This window comes from Apis florea, unplaced genomic scaffold (genome assembly GCF_048593485.1).
Source record: "Apis florea isolate Af1SG1 unplaced genomic scaffold, ASM4859348v1 contig_2839_pilon, whole genome shotgun sequence".
NCBI lineage: Eukaryota > Metazoa > Arthropoda > Insecta > Hymenoptera > Apidae > Apis > Apis florea.
Window position 1 is genome coordinate 709,364 of NW_028256653.1, and position 15,058 is coordinate 724,421.

At 35.1% G+C, this 15,058-nt stretch overlaps 1 protein-coding gene across 1 annotated transcript in view; it reads right to left on the reverse strand.

Moving 5' to 3' along the window:
- The window catches only part of Sema2a (Semaphorin 2a), a 677,811-nt gene extending 670,284 nt beyond the window's left edge, over nucleotides 1-7,527 (reverse strand). The window contains exons 1-2 of the transcript XR_015291833.1: nucleotides 7,281-7,527; nucleotides 7,096-7,200 (exon numbers count right to left, since the gene is read on the reverse strand). The gene's annotated coding sequence lies outside the window, so the exon portion shown is untranslated. The remainder of the gene's footprint in view (nucleotides 1-7,095; nucleotides 7,201-7,280) is intronic.
- Nucleotides 7,528-15,058: the final 7,531 nt, after the last annotated feature.

Sequence of the window (15,058 nt, forward strand, 5' to 3'; positions counted from 1 at the left end):
AAACTACGTTTCAAGCAAAATTATTATTACAAGATTATTCGCGTTTGTTGTCTCGTTGATAATACCTCGCTTATAGTATTTCATGTTTGTCGTATTAATTATCGTATCATTATAAAAATATTAAATATCGAAACATTCACGTTCAATGTGTGTAACAACGCTTTTTATAAAAAAGAAAGAAAATAATGATTACAAAACGATCGAAAGATGTCAAAGTATCTAAGATTTCGTAATAAAAATTGTGAGAGAAACTTAGGTGCAAAAAAAAAAAGGAAATATAAAAAGAAAGTAATAGCTTTCCATTAAAATTCGCTTTAAAAGTGATTATGCAAGAGAAGCGCACTTAATGAACGAAAAATTAAATAGCAACCAACCTAGCAGCTCTACTTTCTGATATTACAACATTATAACGAATTTTGAATGTTTGGAGACCATTTATTTAATTAAAAACTTTACGCGAAATTCTACTTCATTCTCTCCCTTGTTAATTTTTTAATTCAATTTTAAACCATATACATTCATATAAAATATATAACATTTATGTAACCAAAAAAAAAAAAAAAAGAAAAAATCTCAATTCAATGTAAAGAGGATTAATTTTTAAACGCGTTTAAAAAATTATTCACCATCTATAATATTATTTATAAAGCGAAAATTTTACTTTTAACGAACTGAAATTTTCCATTGACTCGGCAGAGACTTTGTCCTCTGAATTTTTTTTTTTTTTTTCTTTTCTTTTCTTTTCTTCTTTTTCTTTTTCAACCTGTCAAACTTTTGCGCGCCGGTAAAAATCGTTTCTCGTACTTGTCAAATCCAAGTCTCCCCGGAATATTGCGGGCCGGGATAAACGAAAGGAAGACGATCAAAGTCGTGTCTGTTAAGTTTCACGATGGAGTCAATTAAAAGTTGGGGAAACTTGGAGTCTTCTCGTCGTGCATACGAATCCTCGTCAGCGTAGCACGCGGGAATTTTTCACTCTACCGGATATTACATCCGTCCGTGAACCGAGAAATTCTTACGAGCACGAATCGTGCTCACGATATTTCCATTAAACGTTTACTATTTTACAGAATATATCCAAATATAAGCCGAAAATCCGAATATACATAATCGTAGTATCGTCATGTTACAACGTTAATTAAAAACGAAAATTGTTATGTTGTAATATAGCAAAACTTTGTCTCCCTTCGAATCACGCTTTTTTTGAGAGCGATAAAATATTAACTAATTTTTCTTTTTGCTCTCAAAATATTATACATTAATAAAATTACGCTTATCCACTCATCCACTCGAACAATTTCCAACAATGATTTTATGAATGTACAATAAATTATGGATTTCAAAAAAAAAAAAAGGGGGTACAGCTCGAGTGTAATTTTAAAATTAAAAAATTAATATCTAATCCCTTCTACGACAAAATTACAACGAAAGAAGCAATGTTTACGCGAAAACATCATTAAAACGTTCACGAGATTTCTAATAATAAACGAATAAAATTACAATTAACAACGAAAATATAATACCAGTTTCCCGTATATAAGAGACGAGGGAAGAGAGCGGAAAGAAGAAAATTTAAGCCGGTAAGAGACGCACACCCCTCGCCATCCTATCATCCATCCGACTGAAACCCGACTCTATATCCACTCACCGTCTGGGAATTTCATCTTAACTGGGAAATGCAGTTGCAGATGCAGGAAAGACCGATCCTCCAGAAAGACACCGATACCCGAAGGGGGAAAAGAGGAGGAGAGTGAAGCGAGCGTAAGAGCCAGCCCGAGGAGGAGGAACGAAAAAAAAGGAGGAACGAAAACGAGATATCCGACGAATTTAATAATTTTCCCATCCTGGCTATCCGTTTCTATCTCCAACCCACGCTGGACAAGCTTTTCCCTCGCCAAAACGAGCATCACGCGTGCAAATTGCAACACGCCCCGGTGGTCTTTATTAAGTTCCTCTCGGTCGAGCTGATACGCACAGGTAGGTGTCCCCTGGCCATGGTAACCATGGCCCATACGCGACGAAAACAACGCGGACGAACGTGCAAACGTGTGCGTTACTCGAAACCCTTTAACGTCAAGTGCGACACGTCCGTGGTAGTTGTGCAGCGAGGGCCAGGTTTCGTTGAAACGGCGTTTTAAGGGTTTGCATATATAGATATCCTCGGGAGAGAGAGAGCGTACTTTGCACAGGATTTGTATCAAGCGCGGCAATCTCGTTACTTGCCCTCGCAAGCGCGTTGTAATTAAGCGGGGGAAGGGTCGATTCGTTAAAATTATTCGCCGTTTTATTATACGGACGGCGAAAAGTGGCCGGCTTCGGGCGAGTGGAACAGGTAAACGAGGCGAATTACTCTCGCCACCGTGTCGTCAATTATGCAACGAACGGATGAAGATTTTCTTTGTGAACCGCGCGGGTTATTAGAGGGGCGAATAACGAGGCTTGGAACGTGTCGATTCGGTGGTTTATTCGATACGCCGTTTCCTTATGCGGTTACAATACCATCTCTGTCTCAGATTTAACTTCGTCAACTTCAACGTCCCCACCCTTTCTTTCCTTTTCCTCGCGCCAAATTTTAGTTTTCCAGGAATAACTCGATTTCAATCGTAATTTACGTGCCAATGTATTATTCACATGTATATATATACATATATATCTTCTTCTCCTCTCTCGGGGAATCCCAATTAATACAAGCCTATTCCATTATTCAATTAATCGTAAGAAGAATGCAATTGAGCTAATGAGCGAGGAGAAATCGGATTTGGTGGACGGTTTGGCGGCTATCACTCGTTCAATTATGCCCTTATCTTCCTCTATCCGATAAAATATAGTGGGAGTGGACAATTTTGTCTTTGAGGGGGGAGGAGATCCGCGTCTCTGTGCGCGTACGCACACGTCGACTACCTGGTAAAGTCCTTAATTAAAGGTTTCCCCGGTGGGCGAAATCGCTCAAGAGTCGGATTAGTCCCGCGAAATCCCCATTAAACTTAAAATGAATTTCCACTCGGCTCGTGGATATACGCGGAGGCCAACTATGCGCGCGTGTGTACACTTGTACACCTATATAAACCAGCTTATCCACACGTACACATACAACCCTTATTCCTACGAGGCCTTGTGTTTGTACTTGTGTGTCTATACCTTCTAACCGAGAGCCCTAAATAAAACCTGGCGGATATCTGTATGCGGTGAACGTTGCCACTGTCGTTCGCGCTGATTGCCGTGTCCCGGTCCAACATTCGGGAGGAGGTGGAGCGACTGGACTCTGTTTTCCAGGGACGGGGAGGGGGGATGGTTTGTATGTTCCTGCTGGCCGTTCGAGGGGTGGCTTGCAAACAAACCGCGTTCTGTTATTTGATTCCGCCCGCCATTTCGGGGACCGAACTTTTCCAAGCCGACCGCGAATAACGACGGATCCACGCCTATTCCGCGTTCGTTTCTCGATCGCGGGGTGACGGATTGGTAATCGTGATATACGTGACTGCCGCGCTTTCGTATTTTCTCGAGGTAATTTTATTTCTATCGAGATAATTATTTGTTTTATACGATTTTCGAAAACACGAGTTGGAAAATTAGTTGATTGATAGACGAGATTTTTGTTTTTGCGCGTAAATGTGTGTGATACACGCGTGTGTAAATATATTGGTATATTTTTAATATTGGAGATGATTATATTTATAGAGTCGGTAAGTTGTATATAAGTAATGAAGGATAGGAGAATATATTTGGAGAGGGTTGAAATACTCGATACTTAGATTAAAGATCGTCTGATTTTGTCCAATTAAAAATCAATTGATTCTCCCAAAAATATTCGAAATGAAATAAATAAACGAGTTAAATGTAGCGAGAAATCTATCTCGATCGTTTACGATTTTAATAAGTCGACTGGATTATCATTAAATGTAACAAACTCTATTTTCATTAATTGGAAAATTTTATGTAAATACATTTTGAATCGTCGTGATATTAAATTGGGCAAAATTCGTAACGTTCGTTCACGGGTCTCGATCGTTATATAGATATGATAGTTTGAATTTATTAGTTCTAAAATGGATTCTATAACCTGATACGATAAACTTGGATTAATAGTGACAAGCGTATGCTTACTGATGGCGTAGAATTTAATATACGCAACTGGATGGTTCTAATCGTAAAACCAAGCATTAAACCAGCACGCGACAAAATTGTGCCTTTCATGACTGTCGGTGTATAAATTTTATATTTTTTGCACACGCTCGTAAAAGCTTCGCAAAGTCCTATTCTGTATCGGTTATACGCTGTCCTTTTTATGTTGCTCGTAAATTCGCTAAGATTTCACGCGTGCATACGCATCCACGCGTGTGTACAATTGTCATTGTGAGTTGAAATCACGAAAGTTTCTATGAATATTTTTCCTTTAATTTAATGTATTTAACAACGGATAATGTTAATATAATCATTTAATGGAAAAAAATTGATCAATATTTTTGTAAGACAAAAATTTTTTCTAATCTAAAAAATTAAAACAAACTGTTTCCACGAACTTTTTTAAATTCGATTTCTTCGCGCTCGTTAACTCGAAAATTTGAAAATCTTTATACTAATTCGTCGATTTAACTAATCTTGTGCCAAAAATATCTAATTACATTCGTTATTATTACGCGACAAAAATTGCGATGCTATGAATTTTAACGTACGAAACTTTCTTTATCAACCATTTATTCTTTATGAAGAATGTGCCAAGAGTCTAAAAATATTAAAAAAAAATAATATTACATCTAAAAAATTATCGCGATTAAAATTAAAAAAGAAAAAGCAATACTACGAATAATGTATACTTGAATCATGATGACATAGGCAAATAGTTTTTGGCGGAGTCTAACTACATTCCCATTTATCTTCGAACAATATACGAATTGTGTCTAGAGATAATAAGGTATTATTAATGTCGTCACGCCACAGCTCTCTAATAACTTGCTAACTTTGCAAACTATTCTATTTCTAGTCATATATATATATACCTATGCCATTTGTCCAATTTCGAAATGATAATTATTTTTGCACGGTATATCTTGTACATTGTAAATCTTTGAATATTTTAAAAATTATTTTTTAATTTAACGCGGAAACGATAACTCGCTTACTTTCGGTTTGTAAAAATATTCTAAACTTTTAGAGAATGAAAATTTTCGCAAGAATATCGTAATTTCTACGTTAACTCGATATATTAACAAGAATGGATGGATCTTTTTCAAATAAAAGGTAATTGGAACACATTCAATTAAGACGATGCTCATTCGTGCATTTTATTAAATGTATGCTTCACGAAAAAGAAAAAAAAAAAGAAAAAAGAAAGGAGTTAAAAGTCACTCGTTTTGTCCCATAAACGAAAAAAAATCAGTTCGTGTATTACGTAAATGTCAAGTGATACTTTTCCCTTTGACGCGGTCATAAGCAGCACAACGTAAGATACGTTTATGAGAAGAGGAACGCTTTAAGTAACTCGATAACTGGTTGCACCTGACAGATGAAGAGACTTAGTCTCTCTCACCCTACGAACACCCTGAAAGGCAAACTTAAGTTCCAAGAATGAGAAACTTTCGAGAGACGTCGCTTTGACTCGTTCCTCACTTTATTCCGTTACCCCTTTCTCGCTATCCACGCATAAGTGCCGTTTCGAAACTTTTGCTTTTAATTGCCAATTTATATTCGCGAGAGAATTATAACAGCTGTTAGCCAACGATAAAAAGTTTCGCGCGATAAAAATGTATAGAATGTTATAGTTTAGGTTATAGTTTCCGCGAATTGTGAAAATATTTTTCTTTAGAAAATATTCTTTGAAAAGCCTCGAATGATGTAGGATAAACGACCCAGTTATCAAAATAAACGAATAAAAGATAAATAATTTAGACTCGAAAGATTGTCAATTACATAATAAATGTACGTATTAATCGAATAATAAATAATATATAGCTATGATATATAGCTATATAATGTATAGTTATGAAAAGAAATATGTAAATGAATAAAAAACAAATAATTTAGACTCGAAAGATTGTCAATTATATAATAAATGTACGTATTAATCGAATAATAAATAATATATAGTTATGATATATAGCTATATAATGTATAGTTATGAAAAGAAATATGTAAATGAATAAAAAACAAATAATTTAGACTCGAAAGATTGTCAATTATATAATAAACGTACGTATTAATCGGATAATAAATATACTATTCGAGTAATAAATAATATACAGTTATGATATATAGCTATAAAATGTATAATTATGAAAAGAAATATGTAAATGAATAAAAAACAAATAATCTAGACTCGAAAGATTATCAATTATATAATAAAACGTACGTATTATTAATCCAATAATAAATATAATATACGAATAATAATTAATATAGCTATGAAAAGAAATATCTATTTACATTTTACGCAGCAGAAAAATAAACGCAAAATGGCTTCCTAAATACTACGATTATCGATAATTACGCGTCATAATTTCGATTATCGAATTAGCAAAGGGAAGTGCGCCGCAGTTCGGAAAAATCGAAATATATCGAAACGTATGTAGTAGAAGAAATGCGTAGTAGACACGAACGCATATTTCCAATTTTTTAGAAAGATTATATTATGAAAAAATGAAAAAATATGTACTTTTATGCTATATACTTGTATGTATATGGCAAACAAAACACGTATCTCGAGGAAAAATATTAAAATTTCTAAACACGAATATCGATAGTTGCCACGTCACAATTTCCATTATCAAATAACGAAGGGAAAAGAAATGCGCAGTTCAGCAACAAGTCGAAACATGTCGAAACATGTCGAATATAATACGAACGCGTACTCCCAATTTTTTCGGAAAGGTTACAACGAAAAAATGTCACGTACTTTGAGCAAAACATTGAACAAGGAAGAGAAATATATATAAACATTACTGATAGACGCAGTATCGAAACATGTCGAAATACGTAGATCGAAATATATATTACTAATGTAATTTAATTTAATAGAATCAAATTGATATCGTACGTTCGTTTCAATATGGATAAAAAGATTATAAAAATCTATTCTAAGCAAATTTTTGTTAAACTTACCAAGAAGAACCTTCTTGAAGAAAAACTACGTCATCAACTACGAATGCATGTGTCGTGGCATGTGCATGCTGTAAATCATTTTTCTTTCGATGTTATTCCGACAATCTGCACAAATGAAAATCAAAATCGTAAAATAAATGTATAAAAAGAACTATATTAAGATGAAGCAACAAGTGAATTCAAACCTAGATTCAATAAAGCTACTACGTAGTATCGATAACCTCACAATCAAATACACAAACGACAAACAAAAAACACAAAAAACTCAAAACACTAATTAATTTCACTATTACAATAATATAAATGGATTATTAAATAAACAAAACTGATTAATTTATAAAATTTAGTAACAAAATATGAATAAAATTATTCGAATCACCGAAGCCGGTGCGATACACGTCCTCTCACGATGATTATCCACAGGAGAATGACGTCGCGCGCCACAGCTCACCTAGCGGCTTTCTGATTGGTTGATATTATAAGCCAATTCTTGAGTAAAAATCGCGCGAAAAATTAAAATGTTATATAATACATTTTAAATATTTTAATTAAAAATATATTAAAAATAAATTATTAAAATTTATAAAATAATAATAAATAAAATAATAATTTCATTCTTACATTAAATATTTAATATCTATTAGCATAATAATAAATAAATTGTTCCAAATTTTTAATAATATCTTATTTAAAAATTACTAAATATTTTCTTCATAATTTTATAAAATTATAATTTTTAGAAAAATAGTTTTTTTGCATTATTTATTGCTCAGAATATAATAAAACTTCAAAAATAAAAAAGCATAATAAATTATCGTAAATAATCGATCATATTATATCTCGTAATATCAATATTCAACAAACAGGTCTATAATTAACACCGTTCAAAAATTTGAAAGAGATTAATCCGCGAAAAATATAGAATAAACTTCGGCAAAATAATATTTCACAAGCGAAAATTTTTCTTTAATTACAAAATTACCCTTTCTAATTAGAAAAATTGCAAAATTCAACACGTGATGTTACTTCAAGTAAACCTAATTAAAAAAAATTCGTACGTGAATATTCGTCGTGTGCTTCGAACCCCTCTTAGATCTGGCTAGTATTATTACCGCCCTTTCTTCTATAGGAGCATAAGTCGTCCAGTAAATTCCTTTTTACGACACCGTCCTCGATTTTCTTCGTATAGGGTAAGGATGTACTATTCTCAGGGGCGATTTCGAGTCCTTCGTCCTTCGTTCCTCTTACAACTGACGTTGTAAAAGTGCTCACATTCAGCGTGGAACACGTTGAGAAGTTGGCGGGAGAAAAATATCGTGCCAGAGGCATCGCTGACGAGTTATTACATATTAGGCAATAGAACCTTATTTCTTTAAGAAATATTTGTAGTGGCGCCACGTCGTCACCTTGTCTCGACATATTACGTAATATGATTCAAGTTATAATTCAAGAAGATTCATCGACATATATAGCAAGATGAGAAGAATCATTGTGGCGTAAGTAAGTCACGTACGAAACATTTTTAGAAACTTATACGTATAAGTTGATATTTTATAAAAAGGAACACCCTCTTTGTATCTATTCTCCGATTTTAGTGATAGGATTTTTATCCCTTTATTTTGTACGTTGAAATAAAAAATATACCGAGCAATTTAAAATAACGTGAAATCCTTAATGATTAATGTAGCATATTTTATTTATTTATTTTTTTTTTTGTTAATCGAAATTATTCCAATATGATATTCAACTCTGTACATGATAAATCTGTTTAACGTGTTAATTTAATACAAATAATATAGTATCGTTCGAGCATAATGAAGTTCATCCAAATATTTATTTCGTTTATACATTTTGCTCAATATCGAATCGATCAATGTTCAGCAATCAATTGAAATTTATTTAATTCTATAAACGAAATATTGCCAATATTAAAAAGTTTGTTTATCACTTTTGTTTTAAACAATAATATGTTTAACAGAAACAAGAGATTGTCCTTTTATTAAACATTTCAATATTAAATCATTTTATTTCATCAATTTGTCTACTCATCCAACGAATGTTATAAATTACAAATTCATAATACTGACTGAAATTACTATTAAAGAAAATTACTACTTTAGAAATATTTAATTAGCTTAATAAACATTTACTTTTTCGCCATTATACTTTTATTTATTATTCATATATACATTGTAATTGTACATATAATTGCAATTGCAACAAATATCTCGATCCTTTCGAGTTTAGAAATTATGTTATATTAATTATATTAATTTACACTTTATATAGTATCGATTTATACCGATAGATGATTTATTAATTCTGCTACCTTTATACGAGGATTTTCTCTTCATCTCGCGATTCTCCCAGTGATAAAATGAAATCACGAGGGTTCATGGCATTGATTAGACGATGAACACGCCGATAAGCCCCGAAAACACGCAGAATCACGGTTCAAATTCACCTAATTATGGTAATGAACTAAATGGATATGTCGACAACCTCTGCTCTCGTGAAATCATTATGCAGATTCGATAGAATTAACTGTTAATCACAATTCTGCGTAGATATTCTTACCTACTGAAACCTATTTCATAAAACGATAGAAGAAAGAAGAATTTGAAACATAGTATTTGGAAAATAAAATATAAATGGAAGGAAAATACAAAAGACAATAATCAACAACAACATACATCATAAATAAATATTTATGATAACGTACGTAAATTTTAATAATCATATCTATAAAGTATAACAGCTATAAAGTTATTAAAGTATACACAACCAACTTTAAATCCAACTTATGGATCCAATTTTATCATCCCATTAGTTACCTCATTATATCTTCTCCTCCATCCCCGACAACCGATAAAAAATCAAAATATCACGGCTTCCAAGGTGGTCAACTTGTTGAATACAATACGTTCCATAAACATTCTAGAATTCCGCCCACCTTGGTGAAACCAGCTTCCCTTCCCAAAGTGATACAGCGAGGGGCAGCATTAACCCGGGCTGGCAATCGTTCAGCCAGTTCAATTCGAAAAACCAGGGGCTCCATATCCCAAGATGCCCGAGAGAGATTCGAAGGGTTGCTCTCGCAAGCCTGGCCAATTAAACGAGAAAACAATCGGAGGGAAAGACTTTCCTCCCCGACCTCCACCTTTATCCACGACTGTGGAATGGACTTGTGCTACGAGGTCTGCACCGGTTCCATGGCGCGCACAACTCGCCCATAAAATACATCTCTGGAGCGCGGCCGTCGGTGGAATCCAAACGGCGCATTTGCGCAATGGAACGTGCAACCAGTGCACGACGACGTTCCCTCGTATATACACAATGGGAGTGGGAGTGGGACGGGGCGAGCGGAGGTATTCGAGCAGAAGCGAGACGGCCGCACGAGGCAAATGTTTCCGCAGTGCGTACCGGCCGTGCCGCGGCTTCCATTTATGGGATTGCATGAAAAATTCCGCACGCATATTCCGCGATGTTTCGTTCCTCTTTTTTTACAACGGGCCTTGTTATCGTCGGTCGGCCGTCTCTAAACCGATTGCGCATTCAACCGTGCGCACACCTCCACCGCTTTGTGCCCTCCTCGCTGTACTATACGCGGCCGGAACCAAGCCAGTGTCTAAACTTTCCATCCATCTTCTACGCGGGGATATAACGCGAACCATTCCACTTGAAATGATATAGAAAACGCGTCTGAATCCAGATTTCTTCTTCTCCTTTCTACTCCTCCTCCTTTCCTTCCTTTGATGTTCTTCCTTCAGGATTCTTTAATGATATGGGGAGAATTTGATTCCAAGGCAAGGATTTCTGATTTTACGCTATGAAATTCCGCGACGAAGGGATGACGGCAGAGACGATTCCAGATTTAACGCTATAGGATTTTCCTCTCCTTTGAACGAGAATGCTTGATAAAGTATTAACGGGTACTCGTCGGTGATTCGACGCTTTATGGAATATTAATAACAATTCATCGTTGGTTCCCCTTCTGGTAAATTTTAATTCGCAAATGAATCGTATTATATATATTCTTCCCGAGCGTGTTTTAGATTGCAATAGGATTCAATGTTGGAAAAATAAAATATAGAAGAAGAATAAAAAGGAGAATAATATTAATTCTATTAGAGAAGAATTACTCGATTCTCGTACTCGAGAACGGAGTAGCTTTGACCTCGCGTCCCTTTCTCGTCCCTTAAATTCTCGTCCTCCAGTTTTATATTCCCATCCCCCTCGCGTGCAACCCCTCTCAGCCGAACTCTGCATTCCATCGGGCTTGGTTTCACGCGCAAGTACCACAGCCTTCCTTCCCTTTCGTAACATCCAACTAATTTAGTCGTACAAATAGCGTCGCCGCAGCATCGTTTGATCAAACGCGCCATTAAGCGAAATAATGAAGCTGATACCACGTAACGGGGTAAGCGTCGAATCTATTTCTTCGCACGATAGCAGATTAGATTACAGCGATATTTTTTTTTTTTTTTTTTTTTTTAATAATTTCAACGATATCTTCAACATACGCGAAACGCTGTGGAAAATTGAAATGATCCAGGATTGAATTAAGGTAACAGGCTATTCAGCGTAATGTAATAGCTCGGGTGTCATACGTATTATAATATTGCAGTGGCGATAATCTGCGTTAAAATATCTTGTTAATAAATTATATTGTGGATTAAAATCTCATCGTGCATACACGCCGGTTTGATTTATCGCGTGTATTAAATCGACCGATAAATTTATTCGAAACACGCGTGTTTGTACGCAGAAATTTGATCCCGATGCGAAAATTTAACAATCGGGCAGATTTTATTTATTTATTTTATTTTATTTTATTTTTAGGCAATCGTATATTTGAACGTATAAAAAAAGAGCATAAAAAAAGTGCATATAATAGCTAAATGATATTCGAATCTTGCAAGGAAATTCTAAATAAAAAATCATCCATCGAAAATTACTTTTGAAATTACTTCTATAAATAAATAATTGTTGTTGTTGTAATGTTTCAAATATAAAATTTTTCTTTCATATCTAAATAATTAATTATCGATAAGGGATACTCGATTTCGTGAAAATAAAATTATTTAGTTTGCAAATATTCGAACGGTGAGAAAGATATACCTTTATTTCGTGTGCAATTTTATTTACGCGGGAATGGAATTTCGCGATCCATCGCACAAATCATATCATACGTTTCATTATTACGTATCATCTGCGAATCGGCAACCACCGTTCCAGTTAGCCCACTAACTTCCGCAATTCTGGCTATTCAAAACGATCGTTCACGTTTATAGGAATGCTGGTGATGTAAAATGTCGATGGTGTCACTTTGGGATTGGCGTTGAATGGACTAAAGCTACACAAACGAGCTGGAATCCATGCATCTCATAGATTCAACGATCCACGAATCCCTTTGTCCCTGATTGATAGACGAAGGTAACGCAAATAGGGTTGCTGGTAATGTTGTCGCTACTCACCACACTGCACTTGAAAGTGCTATTTCAATTTCATACCCACACCATCGATCGTTCAAAGTGACCGACCAATCCGATGTGCAAAGCGGATACGAATGCCCTGCTTTCTCCTGTTCTCAAATCGCGTCGTAGCGAAATTTGATTAAAATCTGTTGATTCAACACGAGGAGGAAATTATCGCCGAAGGAACGAAATATTAAACACAATTATTCGCAGAATAGTTTAATCGGATAATAATCGAATTTGTCTACCCTTCGATAATCTCCACGATTGAAATTAATAATCTTGCATCTTCTTTCATACGAATCGTAATTGCAAATAATTAAAATCGAATAATCTACAGAGAATTAAATATTTTATTGATAAGAAGATGCAAGAGCAACAGAAGGCTCGTTTCTTGGTTAACAAAGTAACATTATTATATATCCACGCGTATTTGGAAATATATAAAGTGAATAGAGATTTTTCACAAAATATCCGAGACGATACGTCTCCTCGACGATCACTTAACGATCACACGATTGTACACGATTCGTAAAAGAGGAGCGAGGGTAAAATCACGATTCGTGTACGACACTTCCTACACACGAGTACAATAATATTGGAAGACCGTATTCTCTCATTCTATCGTTCCACCCCTCGACGAATAATCCTCAACAGCGTAATCCCATTAATAACCACCATAAATATTCATTCGTTCGTTGATTTACGAGTTGACTGGAGGATACACGCACGATAATGTACACGTTCCTCCTCCCAAAAAATTGTTAATATCCCTAGGTATAATTACTATACTTTGCTTCCTTGAGAGGAAACGAAAGGACGAGGAAGAAGAAAGGAGGGTTGGCCCCTCCAATAATCGTGGACCATTTTTTAATAACCATTTTCGCGGAATAAAACCTTTTAAAGCGGGGTTAAAGCTCGGTTGCAATATCTTTCTATCAATCCTCTATATATATATAGACGAATAGTCTCATTTACAACCCCCTTAAATCTTAATCACGACTAAGTTTAATACCGGCCTAATTTTTAATACGCCTTGGCGTTTTGGTCATGAAAAAAAGGGAGGCGTTCAATTTTTGTTTATGCGTCCAAAATCAAACCAAATGTTCACAGGATAAATAAACTTCAGGAAGGATTAATTTTAAATTAGGTAAGGATATGAAATTTTTTTTATTTTCAATGAAATAATATTTTAGTTAGCGTGCAGTTTGTGTATAAATATTTTTTAGATCTAGATTTGTAAAAATTTGTACACGGCTCAAAAATTTCCACATCCGTGATATGTAGATTGTCACTACACTGATTTGGAAGATCGAAATGGAAAAATTCAAACGAAATTTTGTCACAACTTGTTTATCATTTGAATGTGATATCATCGAGACGAAAGATTAACAAGATGCAAAGATAAGAAGAAATCCTAACGTGGATAAGAAGAAATCAAAAATTATACAAATTACACGAAAATTCACCAGGGACGCCGTTCACGATAGAAACATTTGTTACGAAAAGTAACTAGGATCGACGCGATCAACAGAGCTCGTGCGAGAAACTCGTTATGAAATTCTCGTTATCTCGTCCTGTCAAATTGGTGTTTATTATTTATTAATCGATGCGATTCCCGTATCCCGAGTCGAAAACGAAACGAACTCGATAATCGTTGTGTAACCCGATTATTCGAACGAAACAGCGGGGAGTAATAAGCCGTGATCGTATATTCAATCTCGAAATAGAAATAGTCCATTAATTCGCGGTAATCAAAGCGGGAATCAAAGCGTGCGCTTTTCGCCATTTTCGGCCCGGCCGGAATTTCGTGTGTATTTGAACCGGCACCATCCATCAAACGCGAACAAAGCGGCTGATGAATTGTTCGATCCAGGAAATTTTTAGTCCGCGGCCTGTGCACTCGACGCAGCTCGTTATTCTTCCATCCTCCAACCGTATTGTTATTAATGTCGCCCGCTGCTTCGCTCGTCTGCCCTCCATGCAAATTACAATCATGGATCATCATCGCGTAGATACGACAGGGATGGAGAGGTCCAAGTCATCCCCGACGCGATCGAACTTGGTTTGGATCGAGATGGAAATTTTTAACGATTGTGGCCAACGTTGCTTAGTAGAGTATTTCACCACGATACGAAAGCTGCGTTGAAAAATGGAAGAGGGAATTGCAGCGTAAAAGGCAGGGGTCACGGGGGTGCGACGTGAAATAGATTAATGCTCGGTATAATATGAAATAGATTGATGCTTTAAAAATGTAAAAAAAGAAAAAAAAATGTAAGCATATTATTTATATTTAAAATGCAAGTGCAAATGTAAGTTATTCATTCGTCGGTTTGGAAAAATATATATATATATAGAGAGAGAGAGAGAGAGAGAGAGAGAGAAAAGGTTAAAGAACTTCTTGTGAATTTCGTGCTCGAAAATATTAACGACAAATCCCAACAATTGTACTGTACAACGATAATTTGTTCATATGTTCGTTTAAA